This window comes from Anser cygnoides, chromosome 23 (assembly GCF_040182565.1).
Source record: "Anser cygnoides isolate HZ-2024a breed goose chromosome 23, Taihu_goose_T2T_genome, whole genome shotgun sequence".
NCBI lineage: Eukaryota > Metazoa > Chordata > Aves > Anseriformes > Anatidae > Anser > Anser cygnoides.
This window is the reverse complement of record NC_089895.1, coordinates 6,617,346-6,639,497: the sequence shown is the minus strand read 5'-3', so window position 1 is coordinate 6,639,497 and position 22,152 is coordinate 6,617,346. Positions and strand designations below refer to the sequence as shown.

General features: G+C 42.7%; 1 long non-coding RNA gene across 1 annotated transcript in view; it reads left to right on the top strand.

Moving 5' to 3' along the window:
• Nucleotides 1-22,152, top strand: part of LOC106044615 (uncharacterized) — a 145,169-nt gene that overhangs the window by 112,204 nt on the left and 10,813 nt on the right. Inside the window, exons 12-14 of the long non-coding RNA XR_010826377.1 lie at nucleotides 8,274-8,325; nucleotides 10,639-10,859; nucleotides 13,211-13,476. This is a non-coding gene — a long non-coding RNA (uncharacterized lncRNA). The remainder of the gene's footprint in view (nucleotides 1-8,273; nucleotides 8,326-10,638; nucleotides 10,860-13,210; nucleotides 13,477-22,152) is intronic.

The window sequence follows — 22,152 nt, the reverse complement described above, 5'->3', positions numbered from 1 at the left end:
GAGCTGCTCTGCTTCCTGCATCCATTTGGGTTGGGAAGTGGCAGGTGCTTAAAATGGCGGTGGGACGTTTCCGCGGCACTGCCACCGGCTCCTCAGTGCGGAACAACGCGGCCGCGGGGTGGCGGCGGCCGCAGCGGGAGCCACAAGCGGGGCCCGGCCCCGTCCCTCCCCCGGGGCCTCGAGGGGCGATGCCGCCGGGGGCTCCGCGGGGCCGGGACACGGCGGCGCTGCCTCAGCCCGCCCGCGGCTCCCTCAGCGCCGGGCCGCGGAGCCGCCCGCCAGGGGGCGCCGAGGCCCGGCCCCGTCCCTCCGCGCCCGTGGCGGGGCCCCGGGGCTGAGGCACCTCGGCGGGGCCCCGGCCCGTCGCCCTGCCGCCATCTCGCTGAGGGGAATCCCCCGCAGCCCCCGGCGGGGAGCGAGGTCCCCGCGTGTGGCGGGGCTCGAAAAGGCGGCGGCGGGGCCTCTTCCTTCCCCTTCTTCCTTCCCCTTCCCCCCTTCCCCGCCCTCGCCCCGCAGCGGGAGGCGTCGGAGCGGTGACATTTCTTGGCTAACGGGGGTGTCGGCTCGCTGCTGCCGAGGGGATGGAAGAAAGGCCGCAGCTGTTTGGAAGCTGGTTGTGCACGGGGAGCTGTGTGACAAGGAAGTAGCGGAGCCGCCACAAAGGCCCTTCCCTAGAAGGAAGCCTGGGTTGTGCTTGGTTTGGCTCTGAGAGCAGAGAAGCTGCCTGCAAGGAAGGAACTTCCTACTCTGAAAAGTTGCCATGCGGTGCCAGGTTGAAAGGGAACACCCATGAAATGCCCACGGCTCACTTGCCCAGTGCTGTCCCCGCAGACAGGCCGCGTGCTGGGAGCCGGCTGAGGACAGTACCTGACCCACTCCTCCTTGGGGCAGAGCGTGCGAGGGCTTTGTCAGGAGGTGAATCAACAGGTGAGATTGACTGGAGCACACTGTTAGAATCTGCATTTGGGTTGTAGAGAAGGAGACGGCAGTTCGGTTCCCACCAGTATCCCTGCCTGACACTGAGGTTGCCAACGTACTTGAAGATGAGACAGGTACTCTAATGCACGGCATGCCTCTCAGTTTGTCGTTTGAACTAAGCATGTGGATGTTCAATCTTTCCAGCAAGCTATCCAGCATAAATCCCCCATGTCCTTATCCCCCTCATTCTCATAGGTCTTTCCTAGATGTTCAGGTTCCAGAAGAACAGGCACCTCTAAATCCGCCACAGCACATTGCTGGGAGAAGACGGTGACATCTGTTTATTTTAAAGCAGCAGAACTCCTGGGGACAGCAGTAGATGCCATGGAGCAAGCTGCCTTTATCCATGGATTGTGCTTTTCCCCAGATCATGTCTGGGGTCAAGAGTTGACCTGGAATTTAAAAGTCTGGGAGAAAACAGCACTTGATGGTGCCATTTTGATTTCTTGGTGATCTCTTACAGTCTTTCATTAATCTTTTCCCTGTTCTCTAAAACCAAATTAATGTAGTTCTTTCAAATTCAGCACTTTATTTAGATTCTTGACACTCTTAAGTAGCTGCTTTTAAGGGCTTCTTTCCATTCCGGTTAAAAGTTATACTTCTGCATCATAAAGAAACAAATTGTCAGCACATCTATTTCGTTGTGGACACATGACCATAGCACATTCACTGGTTGCTTGCAAGCTGCCGGCTGGAGGTCAGTTAGACCTGGAAAGCCATAAAGAATGAGGATCTGACTTTGTAGCGATCCAGCACGTTTTTGTATGATGCCATTGCTGGTATAATCAGCAGTGTCTGGGTGAAGCTGCAAGCAGGATTTATAGTTCCCTGATGAGGATTTTTCCTCTGCTCTTGCACAGTAGCCTGCACCTACAAAAAGCTCAAGGTTCATGAAACTTTCAAGTCCAAGTTTCCTGACAGTCTTGATGATTTGCTCATTTTGTGTTTGGGATTGATTGCTGTCTATCTGTGGTTTTGTATGCATTATATGGTTATGTTTTGAAAATGCCCAGAGTCTGTGATAAAATACTTCGCATTTTAAATCTGACATAAGTATGCTGGAAGTTAAATAACAATGTACAGTATTTCTTTTTCTTCAGAACACTATGAAGTCAGTTAGTATTTGTATCAGGTCTAAAACGCCTTACATGGTTTTTCACTTTCTCCTTTCTGCCACCTCAGTTCTTAGTTACAGCTGCCAAATAGGCTACAAGCGAAACATTGTGTTCAGCAACCTATATCTACCTTTTTTTTTTTTTCATTTTTCCTTTCCTATAGGCGTCCACAAATGCCTGTACTAGTGGGTACTTCTGACATTTCCGAATTGCAGTTTGAGAGGGTCAGAAAGGTTCTTAAATGATTAAAATGTCTAAGCATCGTAGAGTTTGGAAAATTACATACAATTTGGCAAAAACAAGCACACAGAGAAAAAGAAAACCCCACCCAGGCATTCCCAAATCAAGAGCGCACCTTTAAAACTTTCCTTTGAATTTGCTTAAAAGGCTTGAATAGTAGGAGATATGCATGAGTCATTCTCTCTCTGTCTCTCTCTAGAACAGGAAAGCTAGCAGAGGGTGGAGGCAAGTCAGCACATAGTGTGGTACGCTTTAAAATATCAGCTGAAATGACTAGGCTGAAGAAGTAGGAGGACTGATATTAGTCACACGCTATTACACAGTTCAGAAGATAAAGGCAGAAGGAATTACCGGACAGGCAGATGCCACTTGGCCCAACATTTAAAAACATGAATCTTCACCTCAGATCTCTTCATTCTTTCTTCAGAATGCCGCTGGTTGCCTTATACTGTGAGAGAGATTCATTATCTTGGCCAGACAGCAGCTGAGTGTCCTTAAGCTATGGTAGGAAAAGGGTCGAGTTTACCACAGGGTATCAGCAACTTGCATCCCGGTCCATTTTGTTCAAGCCTTTTGTTCCTTGTCCCTCTGGACAAGCGCAGCAGTTGTTGCGATATTTCCACTTCAGAGAGCTGGTAGGGAGGATGAGGATCTGTGTAGGAAGAGCCAACATCACGGAGAGATGTTTGATACGATTTCCTGCCCTGCTGCAAGAAACTCAGTGTTAGCTAAGTGCACAGTGAAGTAATACATTCTCCATTTCTCAGGCCCTGTTCTTCCACTATTCTTGGCATTTACAAGGTTATGCAGAGTTAGCCTACCTTGCAGAGAAACAGACTATGCTTTTTTCTGGTGCCTACAATGCATAGGCCAGGAACTTGCATGTCAGCAGTACATTACGCTTTGTGGTTGCAGTAGTAACAGAAATGAATTTGGTTCAAGAGAAGGGGAAGTGTATCCTCTGGATGTGTAAATTTCCCAGTTATAATAGAAGAAAACATCCAGAACAGTTGAAAGGTTTTAGTACTTGGATAAACTTTCTTCGATAAATACAGACAACAGTTTGCTGATCAGGCCTTCAGCCTGGGCCTTCGGAGGCTTGCATGATCCAGTCCCCTTTTGTACCTCAGTTTCTAACAAGGTGTTTCATTAAATAGCCCAGATCTTGACTCTATTCTATACTGCTTCATCTCTCTGTAGTACATCTGATAATCTTATACATCACATTTAACCAAGCCAAAAATAAAACCTGCAACAGACCTGCCTAGTTGTCTGTGACTGTCTTAAGAAGTACTTCCATCAGCCCTGTGAGCCGTTTTAGATTTAGTCTTACCCAGGTTTGAGCCTGTTTGACATGTGCAAGTATTTCCTCAGTACCACTGCTCAGGAAATATTTTACATGTCAGCTATAGTACCTTTTTCTCAAAAAAAAAAAAAAAAAAAGACCATTTTCTCTAATTTTCTGACAAATTCTGAAATTCATTACTCGAATTGTACCATTCCTCTGCCCTAATTGGATGGCTGGAAGGTGTCTTAGCAGCTGTCAAGAGTTCTCAAGTGAGTGAAATACAGTGCTAAAGATCAAGAAAGATTTTATAAATTAGCAATAGTAGCTGGTGTTATTAAATAATTTCATTCATTAGAATATCCAGAGTAGTTTACCCCTCCCTCCGGTTAACATACTCTGTAGGTTGGCTATGGCTTTCTTATGGGATGTATTGAAGTTTCCTTCCCAAAACCATTACTTAAAGTATAATAAGGGCAAGAACAGGCAAAACAAAAATAAAGAAAGAAGACCCTCTTGTCTTTCATAGTGAAACTTGGCTTACTGAGTACATTTGTTTGCTTTTCTGATTTATTTTCTTTTGATCAGAACCATCTGACCCTCGTGTTTAAAGGAACGTTCTTTTCAGTTTTGAAGTCTACCTATTATAACATCAATTCTGCAGCCTGCAGCGAAGGAGCAGGCAGATGCGGGCTCAGCTGATGCTTACAGATCTGTCTCTCTTGGCATGCAGAATCCACACCTGGAGAGTATCAGCAGTGTCCTCGGTGCCTGCACAGGGGGTAAAAATCCAGGTTGTAAAGTTACAGATCCCTCAGTTTGTCAAAATTTTTCTTACAAGTGCAAAATATGGTACGCTGTTTTCATGCATGAACCTTTCTTCTTAGATTTCAAAATGAGTAAGAAAGCTACCATTCCAAACACTATTTTCCTCTTCTTTTCATGAAAAAATATTCCCTGCCTTTCCAGTACACAAGTCGTTTCAAAAGGCAAAGTCAAAAATACTTAGATGTCAGAAGGAGTGCACCCAGCAGCATAAGAAAAATACGCTAAGAGGTCAGCCAGTGTGTACCCATTTTGTGCATAGAACCAAGATCAATAAGTTAGCAGTGAGATCATGAAGCCTTCAGGAGGAAACGAGAAGAACTGAGATGGGGACTGCCGTGCTATCTGGGCTCTGTGTTTTGTGTTCAAAGAGCTTGATGGGCAGAACAGAGCAGTGGACTGTTTGTGTTTAGTTTATTGCAGAATGTCGGAATAGAGAGAAGTTCTCTTCCTGGGGCCTGTTTGTTCCTCTTTGAGGGTGCAGTTCATTTGTCAGTCACGCAGCTCTAAGTGGGTTTTGCCTCAGAACTCAATGGCATTGTCATTTGGAGCTCATTTAAAATTGGTCCTCGTTCTTGGTAAGTGAACCATAAACATGTACCTTCTTATTTGTGAATGGGTTGCCAGTCAGAAAGAATTGAGTAGTCACAAGAGTTGCTGCCTCCAGTTTGAAATTCCTGGCTCTTGATTCAGAACTTAAATCCTTTCTAGAATTCCAGAAACTTTTCTGACTGCTGTTCACCATTTCATTGTATAAACATACCCCCGGTTTAACTTCTGGTTTAAATAGTTTTCATTAAGGAGTTTCTTTTTCAGTCTGAGATAGGAACTGACCTGATCCATTTATCCCGGTGTGATCTGTCTCTGGTTCTATGTGCTTCCAAAGTGTCTCATGTAAACAGGCAACACGTTCAAGGTGAGCCTGGCCGTGTGTTAGCAAGTCTGCAGCACGACCCCATGCAGGCAGAGCTAGGGAGGGCTCTGCTGACCACACAGAGCTCTCACTGCAGTCAGTAACCAGGTACTTTGGTGGACACTATTCCTAGCATCTCATTTCCTTACCGGGCATAAAATAGATCACTTGGTGTCTTTGAGTTCTGTAGTGAATCTGTGCAGGTGACCTCACAGCAGCGTCCTACAATCTGGCATGGGAGTTTGGAGCAGCAACAATTTCTTCCCAGCATGAACCTGCCACTGCCCTGCCTGGTTTTTCCGATTTACTGATTTTTCCGTAAACATTTAGCTATGTTTGTGGCAAACTTTCCATTCTGGCCATCATACAAACCTTGTTTTCAAAACAATATTACTTTTAGTAAACAACAGTATCGTTATTTAAACAAATTAAACAGAAAAAATATAGATGATTAATTGCTAGCAATGAAATACTGCAGTGCTGTTGCTACATCAGGAACAACTTTGCCCTTTTCTTTGGAAAAAATGTTTCAAGAATTTTGTTCCTCCGTACTATGTTAGAATTGTTTTATAATTCAGTATGCTCAAATTCCAGCTAATAATCCACTGTGTGCGACTGAAGAATTCCTGTCTAAACTGCAGCAAACCTAACAGCAGCTGTTGCTGTCTTCTCTAAAAATTACTCACGAACTTTTTCCCAAAAGTGCAAAATTTCTTCTTTTTAGGAGTGCCTGTCTTGAGCTGATGATTTGTAGTTATGAACCATGTGGGAATGTGATCTAACCAGCTAAATAATACATTAGCCTCACTATGAGCGCATTGTTCACATTCACACTCTGTATATGCTAAGTGATCAGGTCCTATGTGCTGCGGCTCATATTAGCTGCATTTAGTCTCCGATATATCGGTGATAAAATGATCTTTAGGTACCAAGAGGCTGGATGTGCGTGATGATCTTAGCTGCAGACAGGACATAATTAAAATGGAGGGAAATTTCAACTGTATGTTTTGGCATTACACTCTGTGTTGAAGTCATTTTAAGTTAATAAGTTGGATCCTTAGCTTTTTCTTATGTATACATGTACGTGGGCACGCGAGGTTTGATCTCAAGCGTGCTTTTTGGGGCAATACAAGAACTTTCAGCAAAAATTGCTCAGATCCATTCCGAATAATGGACAGAATTTAAACTAGGATTATTCTGGAGGTGATATTCTATCTGTCGTATCTGGCAGGCTCAGTCCTGAACCCTGACCACAAGGTCTATTTATACATCGTACGTGTGTTTCTGACATAGCGATAATCTTCTTGTAGAACTGTTTTTTATTGTTCGGACATGTATGGGTGTGAGCTCACACATAACCCAAGGCTTCAGTAGTGCTATGTACAATTATTTGAGATCATTGCCCATGTGTCCAAAAGAAGACTAATAGAAATAAAAAAGCAATAAAAAAATATTTTTTTTCTTTTTTCCATTGCCTTGATGTTTCATGGTTTGGCTAAGACCTTTCTATTTTTCCCTTTGAGTTGCTACCATACGGCTTTTTATGTAGACCTCTTTGGAACTGTTCTTTGATTTCTAGGCTATTTAAGCCAAAATTCTATTCATTTTTTCCTGGCAGCAGCTAGTTCACAGCAAGTACATTAATTACAATTTGTGCTTGTCAAAGACTGTGCCTTCAATTTTTTGCGTTAGTAGAATCGATCTTTTCTCTAGCCCAGCTACGCAATCGCAGTACAGCCATAGAGGCAGGATGCATGTTAAGATGCAGAGAACAAAGTATCACCCTGGAAGCATCAATTTAAGCCTTATCGTGCTCATATGCCCCTACACGGGCACCTGATTTGCAACAGCGCAGTTTACCAACATAGGCCATTTTGAGCAGATTTGAGAAATTAGTATTTTGTACCCAACTGGAATAACTGTCAGAATTGTAAGTCTCTTGCTATCAGCCTGACATGAACCGAAAAGGTCTTCATGCTAAAAGATAGTTGGGAGGGCAGGGTACTGCCCTCATGCTGGGGATCATTCTTTCCCCCTGCCAAACTTCTCAAAACCCTCAGTACCTTTTTTTCACCTCTTCTTATACTATTAAATAATATTAAATAGATCCTGCTTACCGCATGCATTACTTCACCACTTCAAGCAGGTGACCCAAAGAAAATCTGCAAACGCTTTATAAAGTTACTTTTAGAACAAAATATGGATATAAAATTAATATATGTTAAATATTGATATTTAACAGAAAATCCAGGTGTAGTTCTGTCCTTGGGCCTTAGTGGAGTGTCTGTTACTGGGATATTTTTTCATTTCCTCTTAAATAAGGACCTCATTTTCACATCTTTGAGTTGGATTTACAAGCTGGCAGGAACAATTAAAAATGCTACCACTGTTTTGTTTCATATTTATGCATAGCAAGGGAAAACAAATTTTCCTGTTACAACAGGTATTGAAAAGTTTCACCGCTGGGTACTGGGTGAGAACCCTAAAGCAAGCATGTGGAACTTTGTCACCGATACGGATGGGAATGTGTCCCAAGATACTTGGCAGCTGGTCTCTTTCTCTGTTGATGATACTGCACAATTAGCTATTGCATAAAGGTTTGTCATTGCACGCATTTCTAAGGAGGGTATATATAATTTTTTCCATTTTACTGATTGAGGAAGTTAAGACCTAAAGAACGGAAGTGATTATTCACAGCGCCTGGAGAGGAAATTTAGTCCCAATTTCTATATAATAGACCGTGTAGACCATGTAACAGGCCCTGAAACAACCGTTGCATTTCAGATATGCATGTGTTGCTTTCCATTCCAAAGAAATAAAATATCCATTGCTCTTCTTTTTAACTAATATCCCTCTTTTTTTTTTCTTTCTTTTTTTCTTTTTCTTTTTTTCCTTTTTTTTTTTTTTTTCTCTCCAGCTAGTAACTTGGAGTCAGAGAACGCAGGTGATTTGTGCCCAGCAACATGTTGGTGAGTCAGTTAAACTTCACCCTTGACTAAAAGGAGTATGATCAGTGGTCCTGCTGTAAGGTTTTCCTTACTGGACAGTTAGTTGCAGCAGAACAAGAAGCACGCAGCTGTCCAGCTGACACACCACTAACATGCATGTGACAACAGGTGAAGTTGTGGCTTTCAGCGAGCTAGCAGGGAGAACTTAGCCCACTGCAGGGAAGGTGCAGAAGAGGAAACAGTGCTAGGAAAAGGGTGTCAGAGGAGCAGGGAATACAGAAACCCCTTTATTTGCTCTGAGACTTCAGGTCTCAGCCCACTTCTTGGGAACTGCAAGTGTCAGTTACTCAGCAGAAGAGTAATAACGTTTTATGACAAGCACTACTTGTCCCTGTTGATGGCCTTGTGCAAAACACTAAAGGGGAAACGTCTTAAAACAGCTTGTCTCAGAGCAGCTAAATGAATTCAGTCTCTTCTGAAAAAGCTTTTGCCTCTGTGGGGCCCTTACACGGCATGGGGATGCTGAACCAGATGCTGACAGGTCTCTTGTTTGGACAGTTTGTGCCTTTTCTGCTTACATGCCATAAGAAAACTCAATGGTCTTGATCGTGTTGTCAAACTAAACCCAGCTACGATGGGCATTCTCTGGGGTCAAGGGGAGTTTCCTGTGCACAGTGCCCTTCAACGTGTGGCCCACTGAATTTGGGGAGATCAGTGCCATTAACTGTTCTGAATTCGGGGATCATTCGTGCTTTCAGTCCACAGGTACTAAAGCAGGCAGCACTGGTGAAAAAGTCAACTTCCCACTGGCTGTAAATCAAGGCTGCCACAGTCAGTTAAAGTCAGAAAATGGGATGGTTGGTGTAGGGGGGAGAGGAGGAAGGCTGGGGGGTCCTGCAGCTGTCTTCACATTCTCTCCCAAGCAGAATTTCTTCAATTAGAAGCAAGGATTTTATGCAGGAAATCTTGGAAGAAATCAGATTGCACAAATGCCTTTTTTTTTTCTAGGAGCTGCCATAAGTTGCATTATTGAGTGTTATTTTATTCCTCTTTTTTCTCTCTCTATGGAACTGCAAAAGTGACAGTGCTTTAAATGGAAAGATTTGCAGCAAGCCATCAGTCATTGTGCATGGAGGATATATCTCCTGGTTTAGTCTTGCTCGTGCTTCCATAAATCAGCATAGCTAAAATATTTGTGGTTGTCTGTAGGAGATTTATGCAGGTGGGAGATTAGAGTCAGTCTGTCATTTTTGTGGGGGAAGTGAGAGATGGAACGGGTTGGGGAATGCTGGCTTGCAGGAAGGAAGGATTTATAATAATGTCAGTGGATATTTAGGGGTTCCATAGAGACAATTAGCAAAAAGTCTGCGTGTGTCTGTGTGTGCGCACGGATCTCTGATTTGGAAACAGGCAGTTGTTTCCTTGCATCATTTTTGAGTTAATCTATTTGGAGTGTGACATTATGTGGAGACATTCCTCTTCTGAGGTCTGCATTCAGTCTTGCGGGATGAGGGGGGGTGTTGTATTTTTTTAGGTCTAAAGTGTTACGTATATGGCTTGTGCCTTACTTTTGCTGGCACATGCCTGTCTTGCAGATTGGCTGTATTAGTAACTGTCAGGTTAAAAGGTTCTTGTAGCCTGTCCCTGCCACACAGTAACTGGAGGTAAGCTTGGGTACCTTTGCTAACCACCGTGACCGGGTGAGTTCATCTGAGCAGAGGATGAAGAGGAAGGAGCGGCATGAGAAATGCACGTTCTGACATCGGCAGCAAAGTGCAGGTCACCTTTTCAGCTGGTTGTAGCACCGTATGACTCCGCTGCCCCTAACGATGCTTCCCTAGTTGTAGCAGCTCTGAATGCACCCCCCAACTTCACTTGAGCCCAGCTGACATCCCAGCACTCTTCCTGTGCAACAGAAGTGGCCCAGGAGTGCTAAGGATGGAAGTGTCCTCTGGGCCTCTGCCTGGGAATCGTCCCTGTGCAACCTGAGGCAAAGGCCAGCACTAAACTGGGTGCTGGTCATTGCGGTGGCTTCTCTTTCACCTCCTTCCTAATGAGATCTGCCTTGTTCCCAAGTACTTCTAGTTTAGGGAAGGTTTAGCAGGCAATGTTGGACGCTGCAGAGTCCTGACACCTTGTGAATAGATTTTGGAAATCTTAAAAAAAAAAAAAAAAAAAAAGAGCTGTGTAAAACACGCTACTCAAAAGTTCTCTAGCCTTCTTTCTCCTTTTCTATAAAAACATGTTTCTGATTTTCCAAATACCTCTGATTTGCACCTCTGATTCCAGATCTTTTTGTCATCGTTGTTGTGTTGTTTTGTTTTGTTTTTCCAGTTTTACTTCAAACTGAGCTGTAACAGTAATGTGATACAACCGGTCCGCAACAGCCAGCCTGCTTTCAGAGCACAGCCCAGGGAGGCCTGCGTAATTCCAGCAGACATGTCTGGATGGTCCTGCCCTGAATACCTTTGTTTAGGATTTGAGGAAGGGGCAAAACTCCACCTACAGGACTCCCAAACTCAACTCCCCGACCAGTGGTACCAGGAGCTGACTAGGTGAGCAATGACCCCTTAGTTTGTTGAGCCAAAGTGAGAGTCTCCAATGCTTCACTAGTAGAGGAGAGATGCTGTGTTAGTACTATTCAGGAATTTTTTAAAAAGAAAGAAAGAAAATATTAATTGCTTTGCTGAAGTAGCATTGCTGTGCTGTGTCACTATCATCTATTCTATTAAAAGTAAGTAAAAATAATTTCCAGGAATATGTGTAATATGAAGGGACTAGTGGTTAAATCAGAATTTTTCCTGTTATCCATCTTTGCCAAGACCCTATAAATCTTTGCAGTTGTAGAGACAGCCTAAAAAAGCTGCTAACGTTTTCAACTACAGAGCATAACACTGAATAAGGATAGCTGAAAATTTTCTGTCAAAACTGTGTTTAATGGAAAGTGGAGTTTTGATAAAATAGCATTTTCACCAAAAATATCTGCTTTCCATGGAGAATGTTAGTTTTTCACTGTAATATTTTGACAGAAAATTTAAAATCTTGGGATGAAATATGTACAGCTGTTCAAGTCCGTCTAGTGCCACTCATATTTCTTCACCTCTTCAGATCTGAGGTATTTTGCCAGCTTTTTGATTTTTAACATTGTGACACTTGGGAATTTTCTTCAAGCCCATCTCTAGAGTCATGGCACAGGGCTATTAGCTTTCCTGTTCAAAATGCTGAGTTTCTACGGCTTCTGAGGCTAGAGGGAAAAAACAAAACTCGTGAAAATGCAAGCATACCAGGAACTGGAAATCAAAGAAAGCAAATGAAAATGCCATTTTTTTGTTTCAAATAACTTTCAAGATTTTTAAGCCATTTTAAAATATTTTTCTACATAGAAGGTGTTTCACAGTCTAAAGATTTTGAATAACTCGAAGTTGGCGATGCTTTCCTACATGAATTAGTTGAGGGAATGCTGGACCGGGCTGAAGAAACTTTGATGTGGCAGGATTGGCCATTGATTTATTTTGTGATATCTGTCAAGGCATTTTCTTGACTCCATCCTCAGTTCAGTCAGTAGTTTAAGATCCCTCTAAGACTGTTACTGCTGAAAAGGTTCTTCTTGTTCCTGGCCCGGGTTCACCAGCTCTGATGGCAGTGTTAATTTTAGGTCATTTAACACAGCTGTGAAGTTACACTTCATGTGTCTCCAAGGCTTCTGGGAGACAGACACTATCTGAAAACTCTGATTTAGTATTGCGAGCATCAATTCCACCTTTTAGAGCTTTCAAAATTACAGATTTTTAAATGGTGCATTTTTAATGATGTTTCTTATACATACGCTCTCCTTTGACAATGACGGAAAGTGTTTTCAGAAGGAAAGAAAACCTTTTCATTGTGGGGCCTTTGCCCTTCACCTCAGTGCTGTAGGAAATTGAATATAACAAATCACACGTGCATTATGCATTAAAATTGAAATAAATGCAACCTGTTCAACTAGCACATTGAAAGGGAGAGCAACCAACTAGATGAGGTTGCTTTTTGTTTTTCTGTTTAATTGGCAAATGTGTCTATTTCTGGCACCTAAGCTTCCTTGTTATCAAACGTGAGGCTTAAGTGATTAGCTAAACTGATATCTCTTCAAAAAAATGGAGTGCTTTCTGGACAGAAAACTAGTAAAATGTGTTAACTTCTGTCCTTTAACAAAAGTCCTATCGACGTGCACTGTCATGGGCGAAGGGGAGCCCGCCTGATTAACTGGCTTAGCTCACGGGGGTAGGGAGATGTGGCACTCGTCGATTAAAAGGCACATAGGAAGAACTGCAGGATAACCAGCCCTGTTTGCAGGAAGGGCCTTCTTGTGCATTTTTCTGTTCTAAAAAACAAACAAGAAACACCAAAGCAAAACAGTGTGTTGCAATGTGAATAAATAATTTGTTCAGTGTGCAAATTTTGGTCAAATCTGCTGTCATTGTGAAAATGCAGAGAGAGCCCATCCAAGATCAGGATTTTATAGTTAGGTGTGTACAAATAACAGTTGACATCTGCTTTTAAGCCCTGATAGTTTTAGATACTGATCCCCCAGCTAGATGTGCATCTGCTTAATTTCACCCAGTGCCTCATCGTTTTAACTGAAATTGTGTAATCTTGAATAGCTTTTTTGTAATACAAATCACCATGGTCCTCCTATACAAACAGAAAACTCAGCTGTGCCACACCAGTGGCAATTAGGTTATGGGAGGATATTTCAGAGGACTGTATTCTAAATGCATTTCTCTGACAGTGCTTTTTTCAAAGTTTCAAATGTATTATCTGTTAACCACACTCTATATTGGGAATATTAAAAAATAAAAATAAAAAAGGAAAGCCTCCTTAGTTTTCTGCTGCAAAGTGAATGATAAAATGTCTCTCCCTTTACCAGGCCGTGGCAAAAGCTATTGGAAGTATGTAAAATATTGTGCAATCTGGATATGCCTGCCCATCAGAAGTAAGTTGTGCTTGTAGCACAGATATGCAAGCATCAAACAGCTCTGTTCTAGCAGATCGAGATTAACAGCAAGGGCGGCATAGCAGGAGCCAGCCTACGGACCTGCCGTGAGGGGGAACCACCCAGGATGCTTTGTTTGGAAGGCTGTGGTACGAGATCCTTACCAGCATCGCTCTCCGTGCTAGCTCAATTAAATCCAGGTAAGAGCAGCTATACTGGGTCAGGCAAAAGGTTTGGCTAGCCTAACATCCTGCCTCAGAGAATCGCCAGTGTCGTGTGCCCAGGAGGAGCAGGAGAACAGACCAAACATCTGGTGCTACTCACCCGGTATAGACCCCACATTTCCAGGTGTTGAGCCAAAACCGCTGCCTTTTATATAGTATTTCTTGATGCTACTTCTCTCCTACAAAGACAGGCTGAGGGAGCTGGACTTGTTCAGCCTGGAGCAGAGAAGGCTGCAGGGAGACCTTACAGAGGCCTTAAGGTCCCTGCCAACTCATTCTCTGATTCTTCTGTTTGTCCAGTTCCTTTTTGAATTTTAGTATCCACAGTATGCTGTGGCAAGTACTTCCAGTTTACTTCACTGTTTACTGGATAGAAATTGTTCAGTGTCTTTAACCACCTCTGCTCCATTTTGTGTACCTTTTCCAGTCCTACTCTTGTCTTTTCTTTTAAATGAGGCGTGTGTGGACAGACGGACAAGAGTGGGCATAGTCAAAGACTTACAGAGTGCTCTGTTTTCCTTTCCTAGTGATTCCTTGTGTTCTCTTTGCAGAACTTTTCTGTTGCAGCACTAAGATGTAGCTGCATGGCAGCTAGGATTGGTTTGTCTCTCTGTGTTAGAATTATACCTTTGGTGTACTGATCAAAAGAGACAAAGAGGGTGAAAGAGGTGAAGAGGAAGAAAAGAGAAGCCTCAGAGTTTGTGGGCAGGAAGCACTGCTGTGTTTGTGCTTTCACTAGCAAAAGCACTTTGTAACATTTCTCATTATAGGTGGTGTATTAGTTCATGCTTTGAGATCCCTTTTTTAATTCCAGAGTTAAAATCTTCTTCCAGAGGTGTTTGTGTTCAATCTACAAGCTGTCTTTCTTAACTGCTGGGGTTGTCGTTGTTTGTGCCAGGCTAACAGCAGCGTGAGGGTGCACAACAGAGGTCTAATGAACACAGAGCTTTCTGGCAAGTGTGGAATGGTGCTCATTCCAAACTGGACCAGGAATCCCTTTTAGGCGGTATTGTTACTGTAATAGTCATTTCTGCCATAAATAAGCCTATATTTTTTATTTTGCAAGGGTTCTCTGTTCAGAAGATACTGTCCAAGTAGCAAAGCTTTATTCTAGTAAGCATCTGGAAATCTTAGGCTGCTTCCATGCTAGTAAAATCAGGGATGCCTGGGAATGTTCCCAGGAATGTTCTTCAACTGTGGAACACGATACCATACTGCCGAAGTGCTGAAATGTTTCTGGGCAGAATTCTGGCTCGTGCCAGCTAGTGTTTTTCTAAATGGTTCCCAGGTATGGCTTGGAGTGGGAGACCATTCTCAAAAAGCAGTTTATACGCAGACACCCGGTGTCAGAAACGTACGAACTTAGTTTTCTCATGTAGACACAAGCCATTCCCTGTCAGCTGCCCTTAGTGTTTGGGAACATTCCCACATGTTTAATTTACTAGTCTAAGTATCTGTTACACTAAGATAAAATCTGGCTAGCCTCCCTCTTCCCCCTCCCCTTATTTTTTTTCTTCTCATGTCATCTTTTTAAAGGATGTGATAGTGCCGCTGAACATATCTCAGGAGGTTGTTTACATGTTTATTTTAAATTTTGCTCCAGCGGGTGTCATTGTAGCTGATTCTGTGTTCAGAAATTTCCTTTGATCAGACAGAAGTATTTATGGTGATTAAAAATGGTGTTCGTGGGCATGAACTTCATGCGGCAGGGTGTGTGAATAAGGAATACACTTTTGAAAAAAATAATTATGTTATAGTGGCTGTAAAGACAGATCAAAGATGTACTTTAGAGCAACATTCATATGCAGTAGGAAGTTCCCACCCCAAAATACTACAGTTTGGAGCGGTAATCCAACCAAAGTAATGTCTTAGGTTCACTCTTCTGTTTATTTGAGGGTCCAGTAAAGGCAGGATAGTGGTGAAAGTAAATTCAGGCACATGTGAAAGTGAATGCATGCAACAGCTACAGGATAATGACAGACTGCAGGCATCTTTTTGAGCGTGGTCATCAGAAACTGTGGCTCTTCGTTTTCCATTTGTTTAAATTTATTATCTTGATTATCAATCCCTGCCAAGATGATGATGAAGATCAAAACTGTGTTTACAAATTCTGAGTAATTTGAAATTCATTTGATTTGCCAATATGAATTAAAAATAAGTGTTTCCATCTTTGGCTTCCAGGGAGGGAATTCGGGGGTTGACTTCTTGTTAGTTTCTGGCAGGATCTTAAACAACCGACAACGAAGTGCTCGTAAATGGGCCTGGGTGATGCTGGTGAATGAGAGTGTCTGGGCATTTAGAGCGTGTGATGTACCAGCAATAGGGCCAGGCTGGAAAGTGGAATTGAGACGTGGAAGAAATAAACACTTTACTGCCAGGAGCTGCGTGCTTGCAGGGATTTTCCTCCCTGAGCGCGAGCAGCCTTGCAGCTCCTTTAAAACAAGACATCAAGCAGATGCCAGTTTACTGGTTTCCATGGGGACTGTTACTCCCATGTGCAAATGCTGTGACCTCAGTGATCACTTGAGGACTAATAGAAATAAAGTTGGTAAAGAGCTGGGTCTGACACTATTGCACTGAGTCCTGCAAGCTCTGTTCTTATCTGGTAGACTTCAGCCTTGGCAGGATGGCTCATCTGACATTTCGTCTGAGGCCGCCAGTACCCAGCCACAAATGCGACTTCTGATCAGAGAGAGGGTAGTTGTCCTCAACCCCAGCTCACAGAGGACTTTCCTACTGAGTCACAGGCAAAGTGCGAGGCATTACCAGTTTGAAAATTCAGAGCCCGTGAATTTCAATGCAGGGCCTTCCAGTTGCTTCAGTGGGCTCCGAGTCCAGCCCCCAGAACAGAACGTCAGACATCCAAGCAGCCACAGCAAAATCACAGCGCTCATAAAAGACAATTTCCCAGATTTATTTGAAACCAAGTTTTTGCATTGTTTGAGATGAAATGCTTATCAAGGTTTATAAGCCTTCCTGGTAAATTTTACCCATGTGTTGGGGGAATTCCCTGCAGGGGGTGGTAAATGTTGAGGAAAGAGCTATAATGTAATTGTGAAAGCATGAGAAACCATAGAGGGTTTTTCAAATGAATTTTCAGCTTCGTTCACAGCTTGGCTGAAGAGCAGCTGTGGGAAACAAACCCCCTGAGAACTGAAACCTCTGAGTCTAGCTCAGAGTTACAATCTTCTGTAAAGCAGGGAATTTAAGCATTTCAGTGTTGGGGAAATGAAACTGACCCATGCCCTATTTCACTAGGTGAGAATGCAGCCTTTCTGTATGGCTTGGACTTTATTACAGACAAATTTTCAAGATACAGGAAGAAGAAACAGTTAATTTAAATTTCCTCTAGCACTGACACATCTGAGAAGGGAAATATTTTTGTTTAAAATTTCAGAACTAATCATCAGTAGCTTAATTTAGAGAGACCTTGAGCATTATTTTTGAAAGCATTGGGTCCCTGTAGCTGCCCTTGAGTCAGCAGGAGAAACGTGGGTATTCATCATATGGTGAGGGAACAAAGATGGCTTAATTTTTGTGCCCCTCCAAACTTGGGTCCTTCTTGAAACTGACATTCTATCAGAGAAGCAGAAATACATACAGACTTTTCATATCTGTCAGTGAAACTAGGGGATACTGGGGTGGAAAAAAAAAAAGCCTGAAACGTGATCTGGAAAACAGTGAAACTGAGAAAAGAAGACTTAAAATACATTTTTGTGAACAAGACTGTAAACTAGGAATCAGCACAGAAAGGAGTTTCAGCACCAGATAATAATTATATTTGATTGTCATATATGTACATAGAAGTGTGTATGTTATTATGAGGTCTTTAGAAACAGTTGTTATCAGATCAGATCTCTTAAGGCTTTGAGAGGAAGTCCTGTGTCAGAACACAGAGAATTACAAGTTAGTGAGATACAGAAAATGGACGCATTGTATTCCCACTCAGCCGTAATGCAGACTTAAAAAAGAAAAGGGTCGTTTCAAGCACTGGTCATTTATAATAAATTTGATTGCACTTTAAAATCAGTGCCACTAGGATCCAGATTCTCAGAGACTCTTAAGTTCTTTACTGTCCAATTATGTAAATTGGAACGAGACACCTGTACATCTTTTGAAGGTCTGTGACTTTATTATAGTGGCAATTAAAAGATAAAGAGGCAGGGTGTTTTTAAGCCTGCCTGTTGTTCTGATAACCTCATCTCCTAGTGTCCACCCTACAAGACCTCTTCAGCTTTTATCTCCAAAGCACCACGTTCTTTGAACGAATTTTCATTTGTTCTTGGACAGATAAGCAGTATCCTTATAATATCCACTCGCTACACTGTCTTCATTGACGCATATAGCCTGGGTGGTTAAGTCTTTATCAGATTAGCACTTATCAGACTGCACAAATGCAGCCTGGACACTATTCTTGTATCTCCAGAGTTACGTTAACAGACTGGTGTGTCCTGTAGGCTAACACAGTCTCCATTCAGGAAAGCGTTTAAGCACATGCTTAAGTACGTGAGCAGCCCCGTTTAGAGGTAACACGGTTACTCTTGTGCTTTGTTAAGGATATGCCTAAACATTTCCTCAGATTAGAGCTCGAGGTTGGCTGGCTAGTCATGTAAGTATGCGTCTGTACAGGAACAGAAAGGATGTAATTGTCAAGATGGAAATAGGTTCTGATGTTGCATAGATAAATGTGAAATGTAAGCGCCTATTGTAAGTGGTATTGTTGGAAGAGGAAGTATCAGTTTTTCCTGATAGTACACAAGGAGTTCTGAAGCATGAAAAATATTGGCAAAGGAAACAGTTGTGCTGAAGAAAGCACTGTTGCACAGATGCACTGAATTGTAAACTCCAGCTAAATCAGATTTAATGCAAGAAGACCACTTCTGTAATGGATACAGTGGTTAACTGAAATATGGCAGAAACACACATGATTTGAATTCACGCTGAGCAACAAAAATCCACAGAAAAACCTTATCAACAGGCAGGCTGCAGCCAGGACCAAGTAATGTTGCTTTCAAAGTACAGAGACATTTTATACTTCGTGATTCTCTTGGGGTGTAGAAATGCAGAGAGGACACCAACGCCTCCTGCAAAAAACACCGCCTGCGCAGTTGGCAGTCGAGGCATGGATTTAGGGGAAGGAACAGTAGGTCACCTGTTCTCCTGCCCTCCAACCTGAACTGCTCGGCAGCTCTCTAATCACTGATGTAGCTGAGATTGACGGGTGACCAACAGCTGTGCAGTTCCTACAGTGGGTGTGCTTACAGAGGTGACAGATGTTTAGCCCCCCAAGGGGAAAGTTTGGCTGCAGGACTTTTCCAATTTCCAACTGAGGTTGCTTTGGGGAAGACAAGGGGAAGAGAAAAAAAGCCCTGGAACATTGCCTATGGTTGTAGGTCATGACCTGTGACACTGAGACAAAACCAGTCCTTGGTGATTTCTGCAAGATAGCTTAGGGCTTTGGCTCCCCAGAATTTCAGCTGTGCGCAAAAGATAAAAACAGGTCTTTGCTAAAAAGGGAGGAGAATCTATGCTTTTGGAACCATTTCCCTGGGTAGGGTACCTTTTTTTCAGGGCTGGTTGGGACACAAGTCTCAGACAGATAAATAGCATTGGCTGAAAAGTGATGATAATGCATCTCTTTTTGTACCCTGGCTTTAAAAGGTATCACTCATGGTCTCTGAGGTGTCTGAAGGTACCAGTACGTTCAGCAGGTCCAGTTCATGTGTGACTTTCTTACTCTCACCTCTAAAAGTCCCAAAGGAATGAAGCTATTCCTTTGTATCCTCCCAAAGTGGGCAGGAAATGCTCTCGGATGTTCATCAAGGAAAGCACCAATCGTAAGAGCATGCCTGAAACTTGGGTCTTAACATATCCCTGCCTTTCTTCCGTGCGTTTCAGTGCAGTCATTTATGTCTGGACAAATTAGTGGTGAGTAGCTGTCTTGTTTTGATCACACCAACTGGAGATAATGAAAGATCAGGCCTAAGAAATTGGATATGTTCTTGGAGAAGCAATGCTCTGGTTCGTTCAATAAGGAGTCAGAGCTAATGCCCCACTGGGGGCTGCAGTTTGGTGAGTCCAGCTCGTGGTAGGTGTGAGCCCAGCACGGTTCTTGTGGGGAATCTTTGTTTCTGCCTTACTAGTAGGGTTAATCTTTGAGCTGCAGAGATCCTTGGACCGATCTCCAGTGTGGCCACGAAGATAACAGCCATTATACATCGTAGTGAATTATGCCGAGTTTCAATTCATAGACGTTTTGTAAATGATTAATAGCTGTTTTAGTAAATAATTGTTAACCCTAGCATGTATAGTACCCTGACCTGTAAAATGTTTATAACATCTGTGAATAGTTTATTGCCTCCATATAAAGTGCTTATAAATGGAAACTTGGGATGACGTGTGACTGAGTGCAGAACAGAAAAGCAGAGGCCGGGGGTTGGCCGCTGTTACCCTGATCCACCCGATGCTCACGACACAGTGGGGATCTGAGGACGCTGTAGCTCTGTGAGTAGAGGCAGGAAATTGTCTCCCTTCGCACTTGGGCTATTTGGTGTACGTTATCTAGAACTTGTCAGAGCCCTTTGGTCACTAATACACAAGGGATTTATCTTGCGAGTACAGATGAGTAGCTATTATTATGACTGGCAGCCGGAGGGGAAGGGGGAAATGCTGCCAGTTTCGGTGCTCGAAGGCACTGCATGGTTCTCAGCGGGGACGTGTTAACGTTTCCTTCGCTGGTTTGTGTGGTGTTGGAAGAGTCAGTTCCCTCCTTTCTCAGCGCCTTTCTTTTTCCAACCACTTTGACCTACCTATCTAGCTCATAAACCATTGGAGACTGGGTCTGAATCTCATACCCAGTTTGAGCCTCCGAATTCTACCCAAATGTAAATAATCAACAATATACCAAAATATGAATAATAAAAATCACAAATATTTTAAAGCATAATTGTGATAAACATGTTTTACTTTATTTTCTCTTTCCTCTTTCATTTAATGATGCTTTTGTGTCTGGCTTGGAGCACCCACGTTCCCTCTGTTTGGATTGGCTTCTGGTGTGAAGTTTAGCAGCTGTACCTTTTTTTTCATGTGTTCTCTCTCACTGCTGCTGTATGTGAAATTGCAGCTTTCTGTATGACAGACGGTTTCTTACGTGGCTGCATTAGTCAGAAAACACTGCAATCCCAGATAGAAATCTGGGCTGCTATTATCTGAGGCTAGAAGGACCTATGCCCCATCCGTCCAAACCCCTGAGCTCTAAGGGGTACAGTTACTGTAGTGTTCAGTTAAATCTGAATTAACCTCTGCATCCTGCCATTGTGTTGGTTTTTCATGGGATCTTTTCCTTCCACAGACCCAGTCGTGGGGCTAAAATAACATAAGGAAAACATAGGCATAAAAATAAGACTCTCTTCTCTTGATCCAGGCATCAAAGACAAGAAGAACACAGTACATGATCAGGTGAAGGCAATATTATCTTGGCCCTGCAAATGACTCCCTGAGGTATATAAAGAAAATGGAAAAATATAAACACAAATATTAGAAATACATTTTTCCTTGAGTAAGACAGGCTCGTGTCTTCTTCCCCAATCCAAGAGCTGTCCTGTAGATTTGAGAGAGAGCAAGGTGAAGTCTCTTTTCTTGATGAGCACCCTGCTAGAAAAGTGTGGAAGTTCCTGATGTCATGGATTGTTACCGCTTGTGTGGTGGCAGAGAGAGCAGACTGTCCTAGCTTCCTGGTCCAAAGGTAACATCTGATCAAAGTGATAGTGTATCTTGAAAAAAGGAAACCAATTAAAAATAATGTGTAAAATTCTGTGGACTTTACTCCACTCTGATTCATACATAAAACTCCAGTTTTACAACTACAGCAAATAACCTTTTGGATCAATTTCTAATCTTAGACGATTCTGTAAAGTACTGCTGTTGATAACCCGCATGAGTAAGTGCCGTGCTACATACGGGTGCTGTTTTAAGGGCTTCACAAACTGGTTTCCTGTTTTTCTACTAAGCTATGTAATACACAATGTTGCATCTACTTAGATTCTAACAGAATGGGATCCGAGTTCCGTCTTAGATAAAAGGGCAGGCTCTCTGGAAAACTGGACAGTTGGGACCTGAATTATTGGACAGAATATGAAAAAAACATAGCTTCTTCAGCATTTCTAGAGACCTTAGGTACAAAACATCGTTGGGTTTAGTTTGGCTTCTCCTTGTTTTTGTGGTTTGTTTGTTTTTGTTTTGTTTTGTTTTCTCACAGGGCCACCTTCTCCATCTTTCAATCTAAGTAACTTATGTGAGCTCACATGAATGTTTTGTGCTGCATCACAGCAATAGGAGAATCTCTGAGAAGTAGAGAGCTGACAAAATGATGCAGTATCTGTTTGAACTGGTTGGTTTATGTTTGATAAATACCTGGATTGTTGTGCTGCTGAGTCATTGGAGAACGAAGAAGGAGGAAAGGGTTATTAGCAATTCTGTACTCTTTTTGGGTGCAGTTTATTTAGCACCTCTGCAAGATTTAACATGATAACTCTTTAAATCTTAGCACACTACTCAGAGAGGTAGAATGTCATAAAGGTGTCTGGTAAACAGATGTTACATTCTTTATAAGCTGCTAGGAAGGTGTGCATCATCCTGAACAAATATGGAAGC